This window comes from Perna viridis, chromosome 6, assembly GCF_037379345.1.
Source record: "Perna viridis isolate PV_CMFRI_1.1 ecotype Kerala chromosome 6, ASM3737934v1, whole genome shotgun sequence".
NCBI classification, from domain to species: Eukaryota; Metazoa; Mollusca; class Bivalvia; order Mytilida; family Mytilidae; genus Perna; species Perna viridis.
Window position 1 is genome coordinate 3,967,607 of NC_142450.1, and position 21,038 is coordinate 3,988,644.

Consider the following 21,038-nt stretch of genomic DNA (forward strand, 5'->3'; position numbering starts at 1 on the left):
TGGCTTGAAACTGTGACAGGGTGTCATTATTTCTAGACAGTAAATTTGATCCCAATTTCAGTCAGGATAAATATGAAACAAAGCACGAAGATCATCAATAATAATATTTGATATTTTTAAAATCAATAGCCATCTCTTTTTAAAATACAGGAAGATTATGACTTCCTACTTCACACAATATAATGGAAACAGATATTTTTGTATGAAAACATTAAAGGATTAGGCTGAACAAAAAAAAATATATGTTTATTGCTTCCTTATCCATCCTTTTTTTTCTTATCCTTAACATTTATTGGCCATGTTGCCTCAAGCACTGTTTAAGGAGGTAGACCTAGGGTAAGGAACACAACTCTTACCAATCATCGGAATGTTTGTATTTACCATTTTACATCAATCTTATGTAAGCATCCAAGTAACTTGGGCTGATTTCATTCCGTTTCAAAGAAAAGCTTGAAAGGCTTTGGTGAAATTGCATATGATATAAACTTATCACTGCTTTCAAGAGTTATATCTCTTAATTTAGGTATATCTCAATAAGTCTAGATTGCTTGACCATTAACTCAATGTTACCAAACAACCAACCCTATTTTTCTCTTGATGGTAGCAGGAAACAAGACTATTATTTCTTTGGTCTGAGATAGTCACTAAAACACAAGATATCCCACTTTTTTTTAAGTCTTTAAGCTTAGATATAAAAAATTGAAAGAAAAAAAAAAGAAGAAAAAGATCTTGTTTTCATGGGGACAATTATTTTTGCAAATAATAACAGATGGGCACAATAGCTTATGCCAGACATGCATCAAAAGACTGTTATTAAAAGATGTAACCCAGACCAGCATGGAAAAATCAGACATGAAAAACATTACAAAACAAATCTATACATAACCTGAAAAATATGTCATTGAAAGCAAAATCTTAGTAATAAGTTAAAATGTGAGATTAGTATTTTTTTTAATATTTTACCTGAAAAAAGGGGGGCATCGAAACCTGCAAATTAAAAAACAATCTAAGGTGTTAGATAACATAGGTTCACTCCTACTTACATTTTATCAGGAGACTTATGAGTTCTAAGTTCCCATGATAAATGATTGACTTCATATTGTTGAATGAAGGCACTTAATGTGATTCAGTAAAGAAGCTGAAGTCTCAAAAGTTCTGCTTGACACTTTTTTAAAGATTAAAATAACAGCTACAAAAATTACTGTTACTAGAACAACACTATTGATTTGTACTTTACTGAGATTTCCACTTGTTTCCTGAAATAAGGTTATTTTTGTACAATTTAGTTATAGTACTATTTTTGGACTTGGATCCATTTGCACTTAAATTAAACCCGACAGAAATTAACACAAGATGATTACAGCAGAAGATAAAAATAAGGTCAATTTGAGTTGATTCAATGTCAATGCTGGAAATTTTTCTCGAAAGACTTTATTTTTTCACTAAAATGAGGAATAAAAAAACAGGAAAATATAAAGAAAAAATTTTAATGAGTTGAAGTAATACCTTGCAGTTATCTTAAAATCGCTGGAACACACAAAAGAGAAATGCCATGAACCAATACTTTAGTTTGGAGACAAGTTCCAAAAAATACAACTGCTACATATGCAGTTACAATGTCCATAAATTATAAATTATTAAGAATTATATAGCTATAACCATTAAACATAGCATTGCCAATAACAAAATAAAGTCTATTCATCTTTTTTTATTTTTTTTATTTTTTAAAAAGATAAAAATAAAATCATAAATTTAAAAAAAAACTATAACAAATTAAAAAGGAAATAATTCCAATTTTCCCCCATGTTTAAGTGAGGTGGCTATGAATCAATATAAATTAAATGTGGCTGATCTGAATTATAATTAATTGCATAAACTTTTACAACAAAATTTTTGTTTTATGACTAAACTGGGGGGGGGGGTAAGACTGGCCATATTCTTTTCTCAAAAAAAAAAATTTGGTTTAATTCCCACAATGCCAATATTGCAGACCATAAACTACGTTTTTAATATGCTTAAAATTGCACCAGAATGCAGTGTCATAGACAGTCTTATCATCTGATTTCTTCTAACAATTAAAAAAATATACGACAAAAAATCTTGGGCAATTATTCAGTGTCTCATAGTGCTTAATGATTTCCTAACTACAGAATAGCCCTGTCACATAATATGCTATAATCTTCCAATTTCCAACTAAAGCCCAGAATAAATTTCTTTTCCAATGAGAAGGCAAAGGGGTATCATTATTTCCTCACCCCAGACATTATTTTTCACTTATAATGATCCTCAGCATGACATAGTGGGGTTCTTAATGATGATGGGATTTTCTTCTCCTCCATGCAATAAATTATTTGTAAGAAAAAAGAGCATATGTCTGTCATCTTATAAGTCAACAATAATACATCAATTTCTAGACATAGGAGAGGGAAGGTATTCAAAACATACTTATTATTGCTTTGTATTTCTGACAAGGGACTTACTTTTATCAGGCACCAATTTTCATGGTTTTGTTGGGTAGGCCAAACCACAAAATTCGGTTCCCAATGAAAAGGAGATTTCCACTGATGTGTATACTGAAAACCTCAAAGCCACAAATTCAAGAATCCATGAACTTGTATTTGTTCCCTTATCCACATAAACAGGTATCCGTAAATTAAAATACTTTCACAGTACCATGTAAAAAGGTCTTTGATCATCCTAACTCAAGATATAACCAAGCTATCATACAATTTGACATTAAAATCTTGAAACACTTTTAATTGGTTGTAACAGTGTTCTAGGATTTGAAAAAAATGGTCTAGAATTTTGAAAAAAATGTTCTAGGATTTGAAAAAAATGTTCTAGAATTTTGGAAAAAAAATTAAGTTTCCGCAGGAAAACTACAAATGATAATAAACTTTTCAGCAATTAAAGTCTGCTTTCCAAACTTCTTTTCTTTTCAGCAATTCAAGTTTTCTGCTTGCCATAAAGAATATAGAATATCGTAATAACTTTCCAATACTGAAATCGCAGTCTTGCCCAGGGAGAAGGGAAAGTGGAATGGTAGTACACTATATAACACCGCTTAAAAAAAAACAAACTCATTTTGTACAGTATGAACAGACACAAAAAGACATGGTATGAAAAAAAATTAACAGCACCTAAAACGTTACACGACAAATATCGACTTGTTTTTATTAGAACGTGGTCTTTCCAATAGGTTTGCAATTAAAAGTACGTCTAATATAACCAAACCTCTCAAAGCAAAGAACAGAATGCTTAAAGCAGACATATTTAATTTCAATAGAACTACAAATTAATCATTGAAAGCTTTCTCCACATCATTTCAGTGGGATTTTTGCTTGCATGATCAGTTTTTCAATGTAAAGCGTCTTGAAAGAAAAATACTAAAACAAGCTTCAGGCTTTGATACAACGAGTTTTGAGACACTATTCTATGATTCATAGGTCTGCAAACATATGCATGAAAATTGCATGAAAGTCCAATTAAAGTAAATGCCGTTACTATGACAACTTAAGTGCAAGTTAAGGTAAAAATTGAGCATGTCGTGGTTGTAATACAGTGAAACCGCTCTAAGATCAATTTGTAGTATCTTTGAAACAAAACAATTTTATGTAAAACTGCTAAAAAAACACTTTAATCAGTTTGGTATAAGTGACATTTCAATTAAAAGCAAGCAGGCACGGATCCAAGGACTGGTGTACCAGGCATACCCCTCCCAAAGACAAATCCTGGATCCACCCCTGGCAAGATCAATGAACATACCTGGGTAGAGGTCGGAGATAGCTTTTTACAGACAACATGCACTGTTAGAGGTCTGACAATGTTATTTTGCACACAACATACAGGGGTAGAGGTCAGAGGTAGTCATTTTGCATACAATATACAGGGGTAGAGGTCAGAGGTAGTCATTTTGCACACAATATACAGGGGTAGAGGTCAGAGGTAGTCATTTTGAACACAACATACAGGGGTAGAGGTCAGAGGAAGTCATTTTGCACACAACATACAGGGGTAGAGGTCAGAGGTAGTCATTTTGCACATAACATACAGGGGTAGAGGTCAGAGGTAGTCATTTTGAACACAACATACAGGGGTAGAGGTCAGAGGTAGTCATTTTGCACACAACATATTATGCATATTATAAGTATTAACAGATTATTATTGCATAACAAAATAAATAATCACAAAATCAGTCCCTATTATAACATGATAAGACCTTATAATCATAAGTTAATTGCCTGTAATTAAATGATCATACATCGTAATCACATGATCACAAACTGTAATCTCATAATCATTTTCAGCATGGTTACCCCCACTCCCCCACTTGATAACCCCACTTCCTGACCTGATACCCCACTCCCCCACCTGACACCCCAATCCCTCACTTGAAACCCCCAGTCCCCATTTTGACCTCAGAATTGATTTGGATCAAAGTGCAAAATAGAAACATGTAGTAAAGATTCTGTGAAAGTTTCATTAACTTCCATCTAGTGGTGTAGGAGAAGTAACAGAAAAGAGATGGGCCCTCTGTGTAAGAGAAGGAAGGAAATACAGACAAAAAGAAGGACAGACACCCCACACTTTGCAAGTAAGGGTATAATGATATTTATACTGTTATCATTGGGTAATCACCGTAACATGTAGCCAAATAATCACCACCTATAGTCACATGATCATACCTAATAATCAAAAGATCATTGCCTGTGATCACATAATCATACTCAATATCATTAGAAGGTCCTATGCGTTTTATGGTATGATACCACTCTATATCATTGGAAAGAAAAACACCTAACGTGTAACCACATGATCAGACACTGTAATCAGATGATCAAATGTAGTAGTCATATAATCAGACAAATTAATCACAAAGAATTATATTATGAACTGAATACTTTATCACATATTGTCTGGCAGCTGTAATATTTTGGGATTTCGAATTAAAAAGGTTAACGAAAAATTTGGGTGTTTCTAATTTTGGCAGATTATATGTGGTGCACTAAACACGTAAGCTCAGAGTCATTATTGTATGGAAATTATTTTAGCATCTTTAGAAAGACTGCTAAAATGCACCGAAATAAGCACTCCACGAAAATTAGAGTTATCAAATTCTATTACACGATCAGACAACATTATCATGGTACACCTGGTCCATGCTACCAGTTTTTAGTGGAGTCCGAGTTGCTCATTTACTTTTGTTAGTTTGTATGTATGATTTTGGTTACTTTGTGTTCCTTGTTGTGTATGTCTGTTTTCCATGTCTGGTCTTTGTCCCTGGATTACATTCTTTTGATTACCACTATAACCTTGGTTCCCTTGATTACTCTTTTACACAATCAGGACAGGGAATGTCAATTAGAAAACACAATGAAAAAATCAAGTTAAAAAACATTCAATCATCACAAATATCTATTAGATTGTTTACTTACGTAATTCAGTGATGCTGATTACAAAATATAAAATCCTTATACCATACTAATTAAAGTTGTTTTCAAAAGTTCGACAAAATGGCAATCAATTTCAGAGCAAATTGGCATGATAAAAACGGTAATGCATGCGTTAGTTTGAAATAAATCATATCCCATCGTACAGTTCCAATTTGAATTGCTTTCAACAGTTTCAATTCAATTGCGTAAACTGTGACACTTTCTAAATCCTGGACTAATTGGAAATACGCTAAGTCAATAAGTTTCAAGCTGTCGCAGACTTTATTTTGGAAATGAAGCAGAAGAGTAAATTCTAGTGGGGAACAGAAGTAATTGGTAACTTGACTGCATAGACTTTAGTTGGACAGCGGACATAATCCATTTCCATGAAATATTCATTAAATTTTCCTGGCACTAGGAAGTGAGGTCATACATCTAATGCTTGTCGTAATTCTGGTTACTTTTGACGTTACTAAATTTTGGTTTATTTTTAGGTTCTGTCTATAACACGTTTTGAGCATTATTTTCCTCCCAAAAGTTGATATTACTGTACATAGTTAGTATTGAAACAACACAATCCAGAAAATATATTATAGAGATGGAACCAGAGGGAGGATATTAAGCTTTGAAACAAATCCACCCCTCACCCCCCTTTTTTTTTAATTTCTCTGATCAATCAGAACCACCTTGTATATTGAAGCTGTGAATGTGTATCTTAACTGAATATTGTTCCAATGTGTGAGTAATTTGCCTCCACATTGTCAGTAGAAAAGGTAAAAATTATATTATTTATTAAGTAAATTTTGTGAAAAACTTCTACAACTGTCACACATTTATTGTAATGATTTTGAAAGCCTCATTTTCCAAACTTTTCGATGGTATGCATCATCAATATGAAATTTGTCCTGGGAATTCACAGTGAAACTTATAAAATTACTTTTTTAACATGTAAAGTAATGGAAAGGTTTGAAGTGGTTAATGAGACCTTTGCAATGCATTCTATGTAAAATAATCCATATGTAAAGACCACCTATCTTATGCAACCATGATTTTTGAAAGTCACTAAAAACAGGTGTGACAGTATGATATTTAGTGAACGAAACAAAAGCTAATAGCCAACAAATTTTTTTTCCTGTTTTCAAAACTGCACTGAAAAATCTGATATCACCCTTTTACAGGACTGCTACATCTATGACGTCCATGAATGATGGATGATATTTCTCCCAGTGCAAAAATAGCAGTTCCTATGTAAGTGCAGGAAGTTCAATACTCTTCATATATCAATTCAATCGTGACAAGCAACATGGTAGTCCATGACACCAAAACAGAACAAAAGAAATAAAACAATCACTAGACAGACAATTGAACAACAGCCAGATAAGGGAAAAATGAGTATTGCACTTCCCAACAACAATCAACTCCCTCTTCATGAACTGTCATTCCTGGTCTTTTAAAAATTAAAAAAAATATGTGTCTATTTAAGGTTACATTACAGCATTTCATCCAAAAAATACAAAAAAATGTGCTAGGGTACGTGGGGCAATCTTAAACAGTTTTTCTTTTTTACCTTAAAGGTTTAAATACTGGCAGATCAAAAGGATGTTTGAAGGGTTAAATTGGAAAAATGTTGTACATTTCAAGCAAAGATTTGTACAAATACTAGCTGGAAACATGTGGTTTTTTTTCTGGAATCCTCCTCTTTTCAAGATCTCTAAATATGTGCCTGTTAAATGACAGCACATGTAAAACTGTGCATGGATCAATTTATGCAACTGAACTCTGGGCTAATAAAAATATGATACAAAATATATTGCAAGAAATATCTTACATCTTTCTAACAATGACTTGGCAAATTTTGAAAGATTCCATTGAAGACAAAATATAGACACGGAAATTTCAAGATCAGCCATCATTAGATTGTGATAGTAATAGGAGTTGAATATTAAAATTAATGTAGGAGACAAAAAGGAGGAGGAATAATGAAACATATAAAATGGTAACTAGAGAATTCTATAATTGCCTTCTTTGACAATTTCAAATCAATGTGTCAGTGAAATTTCATGACATAAGAGATGGAAAGACTAGAATTTTGGAAGAAATTACAAATTTAATGACATTTTGATCAAAATGATTCAAACTTGTTCAGCCTACTTTCCAAGAAATTCAATAGATATTTCAAATAACATCAATATATTTATAAAGATATAAACATTTCAAAATTATTGTTAAAATAAAGAATATTCTGTCTAACTCACGATGGAAAAATACTGCATTTATACACAGTCTAAGTTGAAAATGATCAAACTCACAAAATGTTGTTCAAAAAGCCAAGGGGCCAAATATGGGTCTTACTCAACCTCATTTCAAAATTATATTACTTCCAGGAAGAAATGTTGGTGCATGCTTACATCCACTCTTCTAATCATGTAGCATTCCTACTTAGTAATAACCCAAATATATAATTTCTGAGCAAAAACATGGTCTAAGTGTACCAGATGTTTAAATAGTTGTTTCATCCTAAAATTAGTTTAATTTGTTAATTATGGGCAATAAATGGATCTAAGTGTACCTTCTGTTCTTCTCATTTTAGAAACACTATGATAATGGGAACTCTTCATTTTAGAGATATTTAAGCTGTTGCAAATGGTATCAAAATGTGATACTTACATTTGTAAGCCATTAAAAAAAAGGAAATATTGACCAAGTACTATAAATATATTCATTTCTAATCAGTTGTTTTTCTATTTTTAAACCTTACTGGTAATTACAAGATGACACACAAAAGTGATATTTTCAAACCCATTGAAATCAACCAAAACTTATTATTACCTAAAACTTAAATTTAGTACAATTTGTCCATCAATACTAAATGACACCAAATTGAAATACGGGGGAAACAAAATATTTGTTGAATCCACATTTCAATGAACAAAAACTTGTTGAAACCACACTTCAATGAACAAAAACTTGTTGGAACCACATTTGAATAATCCAAAACATCTTGAAACCACACTAAATGAACAAAAACTTGTTGAAACCAAATTTGAAGAATGGACACTTTGTTGTATCTTCATATTCAATGAATGAAAAAATACTTTTTGATGCCAAATCTTAAGGATGCTTGCTGCTCATGTTCAGCCATTTTTGTCAGATTTTTTTACTCCTCTAGTTTTATCCACTTCATACCATAAATATTTATGCCCAGTGATCCCAATTTTTCCTTACTTGATTTTGTTACACACAACTTAATGTTATTTTTGAAGTACTCATGAAATCCTTGTTATTTCTTCAGTATTTTTAATAAATAAAACCTACCAAGACAAAACCTATGGAAAATCTATAGAAATCCTTTTCCTGCCTTTCAAATTTTATACAAATAAGTCAAAAACAAGCAAACTGACCCAATAGCTTGTTCTAACATGTATGATCTAAAAAGATATCACAATGTTATGAAATCGTTGTTATAACAGAGCAGTGAGCACCCTCAAATGAATAAACCAAAAACCTGTCTAATTAGAAACCAGATTTTTGTCACAGACCTCTGAAGAGCAGTTTCTATTTCTACTACCTCTTTTATGCTAAGTAGCACTCCAGGTAAGAATCATGCAACATGTGATTCATGGTTGGATTTTTAATTTTTTCATTTCTGGCATTTTGTTTAAAATGCTATAGTAAACAGAAAATTAAATGTGGCTTGTAATATAATCCTTACTCTTATAAGATAAAAAAATAATATAGAGTGCACCAAAATTCAAAATTAAGGGAGATAGAGTGTAAACGACACTTTAATACAATAGAAACTATTGGATTTTTAATGTAATTATCACCAAAGAGCAGACAGATTGGAATGAATAATTAAAAATTTCATCATATTAACCTATACGGTAGCTTAATAACAAAAATAAAAATGTGTAGCCTTTTTCTGTGTTTTTGTTTTTTTTTTTGTTTTTGTTTTTTGTTTTTTGGTTTTTTTTTTTTTGTGGGGATGGTGTATCAAATATTAAACAATTTACATGATTCTTTGCTGGAATGCTACTTAAATCAGTTCACATGAACTGAACATCATTTATAGTCTACAACTTGTTTAAAAATGTATAGGACATAAATAATTCATGCTTATGTAATTCTCAAAACCATAAAGCACAAAAGTTATTGTCATTGTTCCAAAGATTGGATGAAACTCTATGAATGAGTAGTTCTAAGTGAAAAGCTCATCATCTGTCTGTCTGTATTTATTTTCTTTTTGTTTTTATTTTGTTGTTTATTTCGAGGGAGAACGGATAAGAGATCAGTCTTCCTCTGTGTAAAGGATGGAAGGAAGAATGGACACAAGTGGAATATTGTGGGGTATAAAAAAAACTACTCTAAACCGACAGAACTCATCCAAGCATTGCAGAACTTGACTGCATTTAAGGAGGTAGACCTAGAGTAATGGACACAACTCTTACAATACACTGGAATGTTTGTATTCAGCATTTTACATCAATTTAATACAATGTATAAGCATCAAAGTGACTTGAACTAATTTCTTCTGTTTCAAATGAAAGCTTGACAGGCTTTGGTGAAATTGAATATGAAACAAACATATCACTGATTTCAAGAGTTATGTCCCATACCCTAGGTCTACCTCCTTAATATCTTCTATACTACCAATTGAACAAATGCAAACCAAATGAAAATTAATAATTTACTATGAATTAATCCATTTCAAGTAGCGTTGACTTTGTAAATATAAATTTTAAACAGATTAAATTAAGAAATGCAACTATTTAGTAGAAATGACTATTTAGGGAATTGATGAATGCTAATAAAAAATTAACAAGTTAACCTATATATATTTCTACCCTGTCCTGATTTACCATCCATATATAAGTAAAGCTTTCATAAGGATCAGAGATAAAATATCATCCCACATTAAAACTTGGTAGTTCCCCAAGGGAAATATTTTACTTTTGCCGACAGAAAATAACTTACATAAACCTTATTAAGAAAGTAAATTACGATAATTACCTTAATTAAGAAAGAGTATAATCCTTATGAGAAGACAAAAGAAGATTTACAATATTCCAAGGATCAATAGTTTCGGAAGCACAAATATTAAAGACTGCAATTCTACCGATTCTACCAAACAACACCACCTGCAGTGTAATAATGGGAAGCACTAGACCTTTAATATAAATCTCCGTAATTAGAGAGAACACAAATCAATAAACTCACAATCAGATTGAAAATTGAATATTGAAAATAGATCCATGCAGAATTTTGGCACCCAATACATACAGAGTGACAAGATTAGAGTGATTTTAGCATGTGAAATAAAGACATCTAAGTACTGATCAATATAATATTCAGGCAGAGTCTTGCACATAGGTTCTAGCACTGTTAAGAGTTTGTACATGAATAAATGCTTCAAGCTCACCTTTTCTACATATAATACTATTATGTTGTATTCTCAATTGCAATATTTACATGTACCAGGAAAAGGTAATATACATTTTATAGGTATATTGGAATGTGAAAAATACAAATTTATATAAAAAAAATATTGATGATTTTCTTGCTTTTGTCAACTGCAGTAAAATTATATTTAAGTAAAATTAAAATTGACATAGAATCCTGAGGCTTGCATGTCTGAATACATGTAGTACATCGACATTAAACAGATTCAATGATCTATTATTTTTCACAAAGTGTAAGTGTAAAATCAATCTTAAGTTTTGATGTCATAGAGGATCGACGTAATATAACGTCACAACTAATGAGTAATTTTACTCTTACGATTTTATTGTGAAAAGGGCTGCTTGGTTTCAACCACAGGGGCACAAGTTTGACCCATAAAATTGTCAATAATTCTAATAAAATGCCATTTTAACAATTATTTGCATTTTCCTATCAATGGTATTATCCTAGGCACAAAATCACATTTTAGTAGAATTATTGACAATTTCATGGATCATACTGATGAACTACAGCACCTGTGGTTTTGACATCAGTCCCAAAATATAATGATACATTTAAGGGAACATCTTACTTCATCTTTCCTAAATCTGTTCTAAGTTCAAAATACAACATCTGCACAAAGTTTCATCCACATCAAAGAAACAAACATAAGAGAAGTAATTGAACCTTCCATATGAAAGAAATACACCCAAGCAAAGCAAAAGTATTTTTATAAATAATATGTGATTTTTTAACTGCTTTTTAAAAAAAACTTGGGAATCTGTAAGACAATTATATTTCATCCAGTATTCTAGGATTCCACTTTCCCATCAGATGTGTGCCCCACGTGGTGGAATGGGGTACCCCTGGCGTGTTACATGCTGGGGCTGTCAGGCTATAATATGGAAAACCTGACCACAAACCATAGTGGTGCACCGTGTTGGGAAACATGCCACGTTCCTCGCCCGTTAAAGAACCCTACTGTGGTATTCTCCCGGAGTAGGAACCATGGGGCTCCGCCACAGGAGGCTAAGTTGCCCGACCCTACCCACCTCTCTCTATTTCCGGTGGCAATCAAAATTTGTCGACCCCATTGTCCTTGTGTCCCATTCCTTTTTCATTTCATCATCATTTCATGTTCATTTTATCATCAATTTCATGTTCATCGTCTGAATATAGCTGAAATATTGCTGCTCGGACGTTAAACCCAAACAAACAAACAAAACAAACTTTCCCATCACCCGAGGCAAGTGCAATTTTGGTGCGGGAAAGTTGATTGTTATGCCCCATTTTCCCATTGGCAAGTAAAAAGCTGAATTACTTTAAAGGATTTATGAAGTTTGGGAAAAAAATGTTTAAACTGAGTTTCACATTTTTCTATTTTTGTAGGAAATATGACCTTCTCAATGTAATTAAGTTTTCCTCCTTATTTTTTTTATTCTGTAACTGTTAGTTTTTACATGAATTGTTTAAAGGTAAACCTGTCTAAACCAGAATGCACATGGAGCACTGTGCTGTTGTTCTATACCTGCAATATGACAGAATGAGTTCTGTGCTATGGTTCTATAATTAACATATGCCAGTATTATCACTGTGCTATGATTCTTAAACTCATTTATGACAGTATTAGTACTGTGCTCTCATATGCCATTTTTCTACAAAAGCCCTTTGCCAGTTTCAGCACTGAGCTATGGTAATATAACTGTTATATCCCAGTTTCAGCACTGTGCTATGGTAATATAACTGTAATATCCCAGTATGAGCACTGTGCTGTGGTTTTTAACTAACATAAGACAGTACTAACACTGTGCTATGGTTCTTTAACTAACATGACAGTATTAACACTGTGCTATGGTTCTTCAACTAACATATGACAGTATTAACACTGTGCTATGGTTCTTCAACTAACTTATGACAGTATTAACACTGTGCTATTTCAAATTTATTTGATGAACATGGTCATACTTTAAAACATTGTTGTGGAACCTTTCAAAAATTGTGAAAATCATTATCACTGAAATCTCTATTTATAGCTTGATTATGTAATCCTGAAAAGAACTACATGTATGTACATGCATGTTGCATTTAATGGTAAAAAATTTATAGTCATTAAGTTTCTGTGACAGGAAGTACTATTAACATTACAAACAGCCTCAATAATTTTAAAAGATTTTTCGAAGGTTTCCGAGAAGGGCCAGAAATCACAGCTTTGAAAAGTTTGAAAAAAATTTTAAAATAGATGTACACTCTAAAAAGCTTTTAAAATAATCAGAAGTGTTTCACAATCAGATTAATTTTTCATAGTCTTTTTTTTTTTTTATTTACAAATTGATGAAATAAATTACCTGCTTTGACTAGGAACTCCTTCCTGGTATTGAATTTGCTTTTCAATTAAAAAATGACACATTTTATCGACACAAAATGTTAATAGACATTTTATAAGGTTAACATTGATGTTTTTATCCTAAATCAATACGAAAACATGTGTCTATCCTTTTCTATTACCCAGTCCAATAATTATGAATGGAACAGCAAGCTCTCTTATGAATGAAAAAAATCTCTGCCTCCCAAATCAATGATGAATTGGTAACTTTGATAGAATGTGTTTATGAATGAAGCCGATTATGTCCCCTAATCAATGGAGAGTCCTTGTGGGGGGAGACAAAAATCACACAGGAAATTATCACTATCGAACAAAAGCACTAATTTTCTCTGTCAGTTTCGTTGATGTTTCATAATCAATCTTGACATTTTGCTCTACCTGATACAATACACCTTCAGGAATACTATCAAGAATCATTCACATCTGATTCCATTACAGAAAAGTTATACAGAACTGTCATTTTTTTTCATGCTGCTAGAGAATTTTTCCACTTATAATTTTACTAGGAATTTTATATTCTTTCTCATACATATTCTTTACATATTTTTCATGATCATAATTTTATTTAAATCACTGGTTGACTGATTGATTTTTGTTTAACATCCATTATCAGAAACTTGATGCATTTCACAAGTCAATGTAACCTTATATCATGCTGGTAGGTTACTGGTACTTAATATTAAATCTCTAACATTCTAGAAACCAGCGGCAATACAGGGTCAGATACACTTTAAAAAGGAGGGGTGCAAGCCAGGGTTCCTCAGAAAAAAGGGGGGGTGCTAGGACATTATTTTCCATTTTTTGTTTGATTTTACACATGAAAACGACAAATTTTCTATTAGAAGGAGGTGTGCCAACCCCCTGCACCCTCTCTTTTGCAATAGCACACATGTAAGCTTATTAACCCCAATACTCCATCCACGGACACATTGTTCTGTCTCCTCAACCTGCCATTAGTACCTCGTTACCTGTTTGGTGTGGAACAAACATCTAATTTTATGGCTTTGTAATGAATGGTGGATGCTAGTTAGGAGTGTTTTTTTTTCTTTCGACCTTATTTTTTTCAATTACTGCCCTGATCTCTAAGAGTTTCAACTTAAGTCTCTAAACTCCTCTTGCCATAGGCATTGGCATCAAGTCCCTTCACTTTGACAAAAATAGGAAAGCCATGAAAAACAAAATACAGATTCAAATCTATGATTATAAATATTGTACCTAAGACCTATCAGAGACTTAAAATTTTCAGCACAAACTGTGGACAGACCAACAGAAAGTGTTATCTCATGAAAAGCCAGACAAAAAATGGTTTGTAACAATGAAAAGTATTAATTTTAATACCAATAAATAATGTAATAAAACAAGCAATCATAGCCATACGTTTCACTTACAACAGAAATTTGTCAAATACAACCGCCTCACCTTAAATCGAACTCTACATACCATACATTCTACAATGAAGTTTAACTCCCACAATCCTTACTAATGCTACTTTCCATGACCCTGAAAAAGCTGAGATCATTTCAATTTTCAATTCTATTTTTTTTCCATATTCCTTGTAAAAGCCAAGATTATTTCAATTTTCAATTCTATTTTTTTCCATATTCAATTAATCCCTCTAGCAATTCATCACAAAGAAACAGCAATTTTTTTATATGATTCAGTATCAGTTTTTTGTTTCTTGTTCTATTGAATAATAATTCAACTGCCAACAAAATGTATTGTGCCATACAAAATGCAATTCTGTCAAAAATTGTTTAGCAATTTTTCTTTCTTGCAGAAAAATGATTGATGCCTTGCATTTTCAATCCTCATCAATGTAGTGGGAACAAAATCTGGAGAATTATGACAGGAATGATGAACATCCAGATATACGCGAGATTTAGCGATTCCATTTGATTCCTAGATTCAATGAATCATAAGATAAGACCATCCATGTGAAAGTATGTTTTAATTATAGCAGCTAACCCTAATTAATCAAAATGGCTAATATTATTTCTAGTTTCCATCAAAACTTTATGCTTGAATGAATATATCAAGAAAAATTGATTGATTGGTTGGTTGGTTGGTTGGTTGGTTGATCTTGACTAAGCATTCATTGGCAGATAATTTATGCACTTTAGAACAAGAATATTGTTCATGGATATCAACAGGGTGTTGTTTACGTGTACTATTTGTTTCCTTGTAACACAGTCTCTGAACTGATCCATGCAACTTCTGTAAGAGTAATCAAGGGAATGTATAAACACTCGCAGATGCTTATTTTCACAGATTCTTTCAAGTGAACATATTTGAAATTTTCGATTTTCAAAAAATTATCAGCATTGTAGTGTTAAAAGTCAATTTCATGTGTACTCAAATTTGCACATTTCTGTCAGCTGCTAAAATAGCAAAAATTAGTACACTGTGAAAATTCATACATTCACAGTATTTAAGTACCAGCCCATTTAAAATACGGAAAGTGCACATGGTATATGTGATTCATGGTGCAGAAAAACCCACTGAACAAATGATGCTCTTTTCAATCTACATACATGTTTATGTAACTATAGTCCTTTTTGCAAACAGATCTGTATTTATGAGAAAACTACACATTCATCTCCCTCTTAACTCAACCAAATCAAGAATGATAACTCTTGCAATGTGCCAATTTAATGAACAATGTTTATGTGCTACCACTGAGCAACTGTCTATGAACGGTTATGTGGACTATAACTGTTTCTGAACACAAAATGTGAATTGGATGGATTTTTAAAATACATGAAACAACTCCCATCTGATATTTATAAAGACTGATACTTGAACAGATTGACAACCTATTCTCCAACTATTGCTGGGGAATAGCTGTAACTGTTTCTGAAAACAAAATAAAAGTGAATTTGATGGGTTTTTAAATTGCATGAAACAACTCCTGTCTGATATTTATAAAGACTGATACTTGAACAGATTGACAACCTATTCTCTGCCTATCACTGGGGGATAGCTCAATAATGATCAGTGACAAATCTGGTTATAGATTTGTTATATGATATGTCAGGTAACTAATATATACAAATTTCAATTTTTCAATCGAACATATAACAAACAAAGTAATAATTTTCCTTTTCTTTCTAAAAAATTAATTTCAAAAGTCACATTTTATTTTCAAAAACAAATATAAATGTACATAAGTAATCAAAATTAGATTCTTAAAATCATATTATTAAGCATGTCTGTGTAAATTTAAAATAGCAGATGCAGTAAAATTTCGTTCTTTTACTTACATTTTTTTACATTTTATTCAAGAAAGCAATACATGACATCCAATTACAATTTTCAATACAGTTTCCAATGCCATTGAATTATCAATAACTGACCATTCAAGAAACAGAAATGTGATCAGGTGACTTGTTTTCATAGAAGAGTGTCTTTAAGGTCAAAGGGTAAAAAGTTTAACTAGTCTGACTGTGTCGAAAAAAAGCAATCTACAGTTAAATGGATCAGTTTGACAGATAGATGACCATTCTGTAACATTTTGATGTCGGATGAAAATAATGACCACCTGTATTCACCAATTACCTGTTTTAAAAGAATGTGATTAAAATATCCCTATAAACATATAGTGTATTCTATGTAAAATAAACCTGTATATAAAGACCACCTGGTTTATGTGATCATGATTCACTTTCCATTGGAAATTCAGTTACGATAGATTGGACTGTAGCTCTGTAAAGATACATCAGGTCCATGTGCTATGTCACTCATCATGAATTTTAATTTTGAATTTCATCCAACTCATCCCCAGCCCCTTTTAAAAAAAAATCATAAAATGGCTGCTCCATGTACTGTACATACTATTTGTGTATAAAAAAAGAAAATATGCAATTTGAAATAGGATGTATATTATACAAACTTTTGAATATCGATATAACTACATCAATAAAAAGAACCTCTTCAAAGCAAAATTTTGCAAAATGATTTAAATTTTGTAGCAATTCCCACATAAAAATATGTAATTAAAGTTAATGTGTGATATATTGTACACAGACACGATCAATTTGAACCTTATCTGGGGCATTGCAGCACCATTATCAAACAGTTGTAAATCTCTGTTCATATTTGGGGTAAGATTAAACATTATTGAAGGTTCTTTATTAAATCTGATATCTTTATGGCCCCTTATATAGCAATAACTGCCCCTCAGGGGAAATCACTATCACTGTCTGATTTATCCAAATATGCCAAAAAGCCAATAAGACAACCAAGGCTAATACCTACTATATTATTTAAAGAGAAATTTTATCATGTTGCCGTATATATTTCTTGGCCAAGTGTCAATACAGAAGAAATTCAATTTGGTTGTCCTCCCCCGCATCTTTTTCTACATTTTATGGTCAGAATAGCAACTTGTGTTGGGTGTAATCTCCAAAAATAGGAAAAATAGTGACTCACTTTTTGGAAATTTAAGATAATTTTAGGGGGAATGAGGAAAGAACATGGAGTTGCACACAATTAATGCAAGGTATACCCCCCTCATACAGGAAGTAGATATCAGTCAGCAACCTAAATCACTTATAACATAAATGTCCATCTATATGAAACCTGTACCATATTTGGAATTAATCATAAATGGCCATCTATATAAAACCTGTACAATATTTGGAATTAATCATAAATGGCCATCTATATAAAACCTGTACAATATTTGGAATTAATCATAAATGGTCATCTATATAAAACCTGTACAATATTTGGAATTAATCATAAATGGCCATCTATATAAAACCTGTACAATATTTGGAATTAATCATAAATGTTCATCTATATAAAACCTGTACAATATTTGGAATTAATCATAAATGGCCATCTATATAAAACCTGTACAATATTTGGAATTAATCATAAATGTCCATCTATATAAAACCTGTACAATATTTGGAATTAATCATAAATGGCCATCTATATAAAACCTGTACAATATTTGGAATTAATCATAAATGTCCATCTATATAAAACCTGTACAATATTTGGAATTAATCATAAATGTCCATCTATATAAAACCTGTACAATATTTGGAATTAATCATAAATGACCATCTATATAAAACCTGTACAATATTTGGAATTAATCAATCTAGTGGCAGTCAAACATTTTGAGTTGAAAACATTTTCTATCATCACATATAGTGAAAAATGGGAAAGTCCTAAAAACTGAAGATTGATACTGTACTGTAATCTAAGTGGATACCTAATATCTTCTCTAAAATTTATTTGGATCTTTAAGTTTCTTGAAATTTTATTATTACCCACAAATTTAATGGGAATTAAACTATTTTTAATTCTAAATTTGGAATACTAAACAGTGTCAGATCCAGAGGGTGGTGCAGAGGGTTACCAGTGTAAATGAAACAACTTTCTAAACTGAAAATTTCTTAAGTCTGAAAGTATATCTGGCAATACAGGTTTTACCATAAAATACAGTCACCACTGCTTTATGAAATATACATCAAGTCAAACAATCTCTTGTATCTTTAATCAATTTGATTGACAACCAATCAGTTTCTGGGTCTCTTTTTTACTGGAACATTGATACCTGAGCCAACTGAAAACAAGTTCAACATTCCCTTTTGTTTTCCCATTCCATGGAAATCTCCTTGTGCAAAATGACAGTTTGGAATAATTGACTGAACAAGCACAAGCTTCCCTCATGTAATTAAACACTAAGAACATTGATTCTAGCTTAGACTTATGACTGGAACTTCAGCTCTAACAACTTCAGAGAATCATTGCTTCATTTTAGTCCAGTCAACTACCTGAGAATCATCACTTTATCAAGGGAAGACGACTCTATTCCCATGCACATCTCCTTCTAAACTATCCAGTTGAAGCACAAGATTTACAGGAAGTACTACAATGCAGAAATGAAAAAATCAACCAAAGAAACCATACAGAGCTCCCAGCCATTCAAACAATATTTAAAAACAAACTGAAATCCTTCAAAGCATTTTTGAGTAATTGTACAGCTTGTGACGGACAGCAGTTTACTGTAATTAGGTATATGTACATCTTTAGACAACCATATAAAAAATCAAAAATACTTGCATCATTCAAACTTTGTGTTGTGTTGTCTTGATTTTAGAAGCTAAATTTCATGCATTGAAAGAAAATAACAGCAATTAAAAGAAGACAGACATACAGACAAACATAAAATTCAGAAAATTGGATGTAAGTGCCTATCATGACAAAATGTTAGGTTTACTGCTCCAGTTTAATAAATAAAGATGCTACTTAGACTGATACTAATTAAACATAGTATAAAATCCAGCATGCAGCATGCTAGTCCAATAAATTCTAGAAGCTTTAAAAAGAATCAATTTAACGACATGTTATTTTCAGAATTACAGTTTAAAATTTCCGTTTTCTGTCCGATTTCCAGCCATTCGATAAACTGTCAATATTTCTGGTTTTCAAAATGATGAGGCTTATCCAAATTCATTACTTTTTCCAATGACGTCATTCAATAATTTTTCAGTGAAAAACCTTGTAAGAAGCAGGCAAAATTTGTAAAATATTTACAACACAATCTTTCAAATAACTATTATAAAATGACAACAACATCAAAGAATTGTAACAAAAGCCTTAAAAACATGTTCATCTATTCTTTGAAGAGTTGCCAGCCCCTGAATTAATCTTTTGTAACTCATGTCAATGAATTTTAAAGAAACTCACAAAATAGACATGGCAAATTTTGTAAATTCCTGAATTCTGATGGCAGCAATATGAAAACTCCTGTTAATTGTTCTCAACATTGTGGTTCAAAATTTCACAAAGCCTGGCTCTTAAAAAGACAGATACTTTATAACTTGTGATCTGAGTTGTAGTGTTTAAACTAATAAGAGAACCAATATTCTGAATATTTATGAAAGGTTTTGCCTCTGTTTGTCTGATCAATGGCTTTCAAGTTAAAGGCAGCAAAATATATACACTGTTGTAATGGACTATTTCCAAGTACTATCATGAAAACCTAAGTTCTTGCATAAAATTGTGATTTCCAATTTAAATTGGGCTACCAGTATTTTAAATGATAAACAAATGTAAAGCAATTAATGCAATGATAGAGTGTTTTCAGTACAATTTTAATTTTATTTTTTTAAATAAATGTTGATTTCCATGATTACTTTGGTCTTAGCAATCAGACATGGTTTTACAGAGCTAACCAGAAAAGCGGAAATCCCCGAAAATGGGAAGTAAACATATGATAAAAAATAGAGCCATAACGGTAAATTCCAGATTTGAAAAGGTAGAATTTAACTTTAAAGTGGAAGAAGATCAGGGTTAAGCAATGTAAAGATTTCCAAAAATCATAAGACAAAAAAATTCCAAAAAAAATGCAGTTAAACAATCAGATTAACCAAGGTAACTTAAGAGGGTGTCCGTGGATGACACGAAGAGTCGGTGGATGACACAAAGAGTCCGTGGATGACACAAAGAGTCCGTGGATGACACGAAGAGTCGGTGGATGACACAAAGTGTCCGTGGATGACACAAAGAGTCCGTGGATGACACAAAGTGTCCGTGGATGACAAAAAGAGTCCGTGGATGACACAAAGAGTCAGTGGCATATGACTAGTTTTGATTTCAAAAAAACATTTCATCCACAAGAAATCACAACCACATGTTTTATAAGATATGAATGTTAGTTTGTAATTGACTGATAGAGTAAGAAAGAAAAAAATTACATAAAAAACACTAAAAACTCCTACAATAAAGGGAAATCACTCTCTGATTTCCTCATAATTGAGTTGATT

At 31.8% G+C, this 21,038-nt stretch overlaps 1 long non-coding RNA gene across 2 annotated transcripts in view; it reads left to right on the forward strand.

Moving 5' to 3' along the window:
- Nucleotides 1–21,038, forward strand: part of LOC148613261 (uncharacterized) — a 76,196-nt gene that overhangs the window by 53,718 nt on the left and 1,440 nt on the right. The window contains exons 2-3 of one of the 2 annotated variants that reach the window (XR_015923310.1): nucleotides 15,032–15,194; nucleotides 19,031–19,326. This is a non-coding gene — a long non-coding RNA (uncharacterized LOC148613261). Of the gene's footprint in view, nucleotides 1–15,031; nucleotides 15,195–19,030; nucleotides 19,327–21,038 lie in introns of those variants that run through there. The other variant, XR_015923311.1, reaches the window with a different exon arrangement.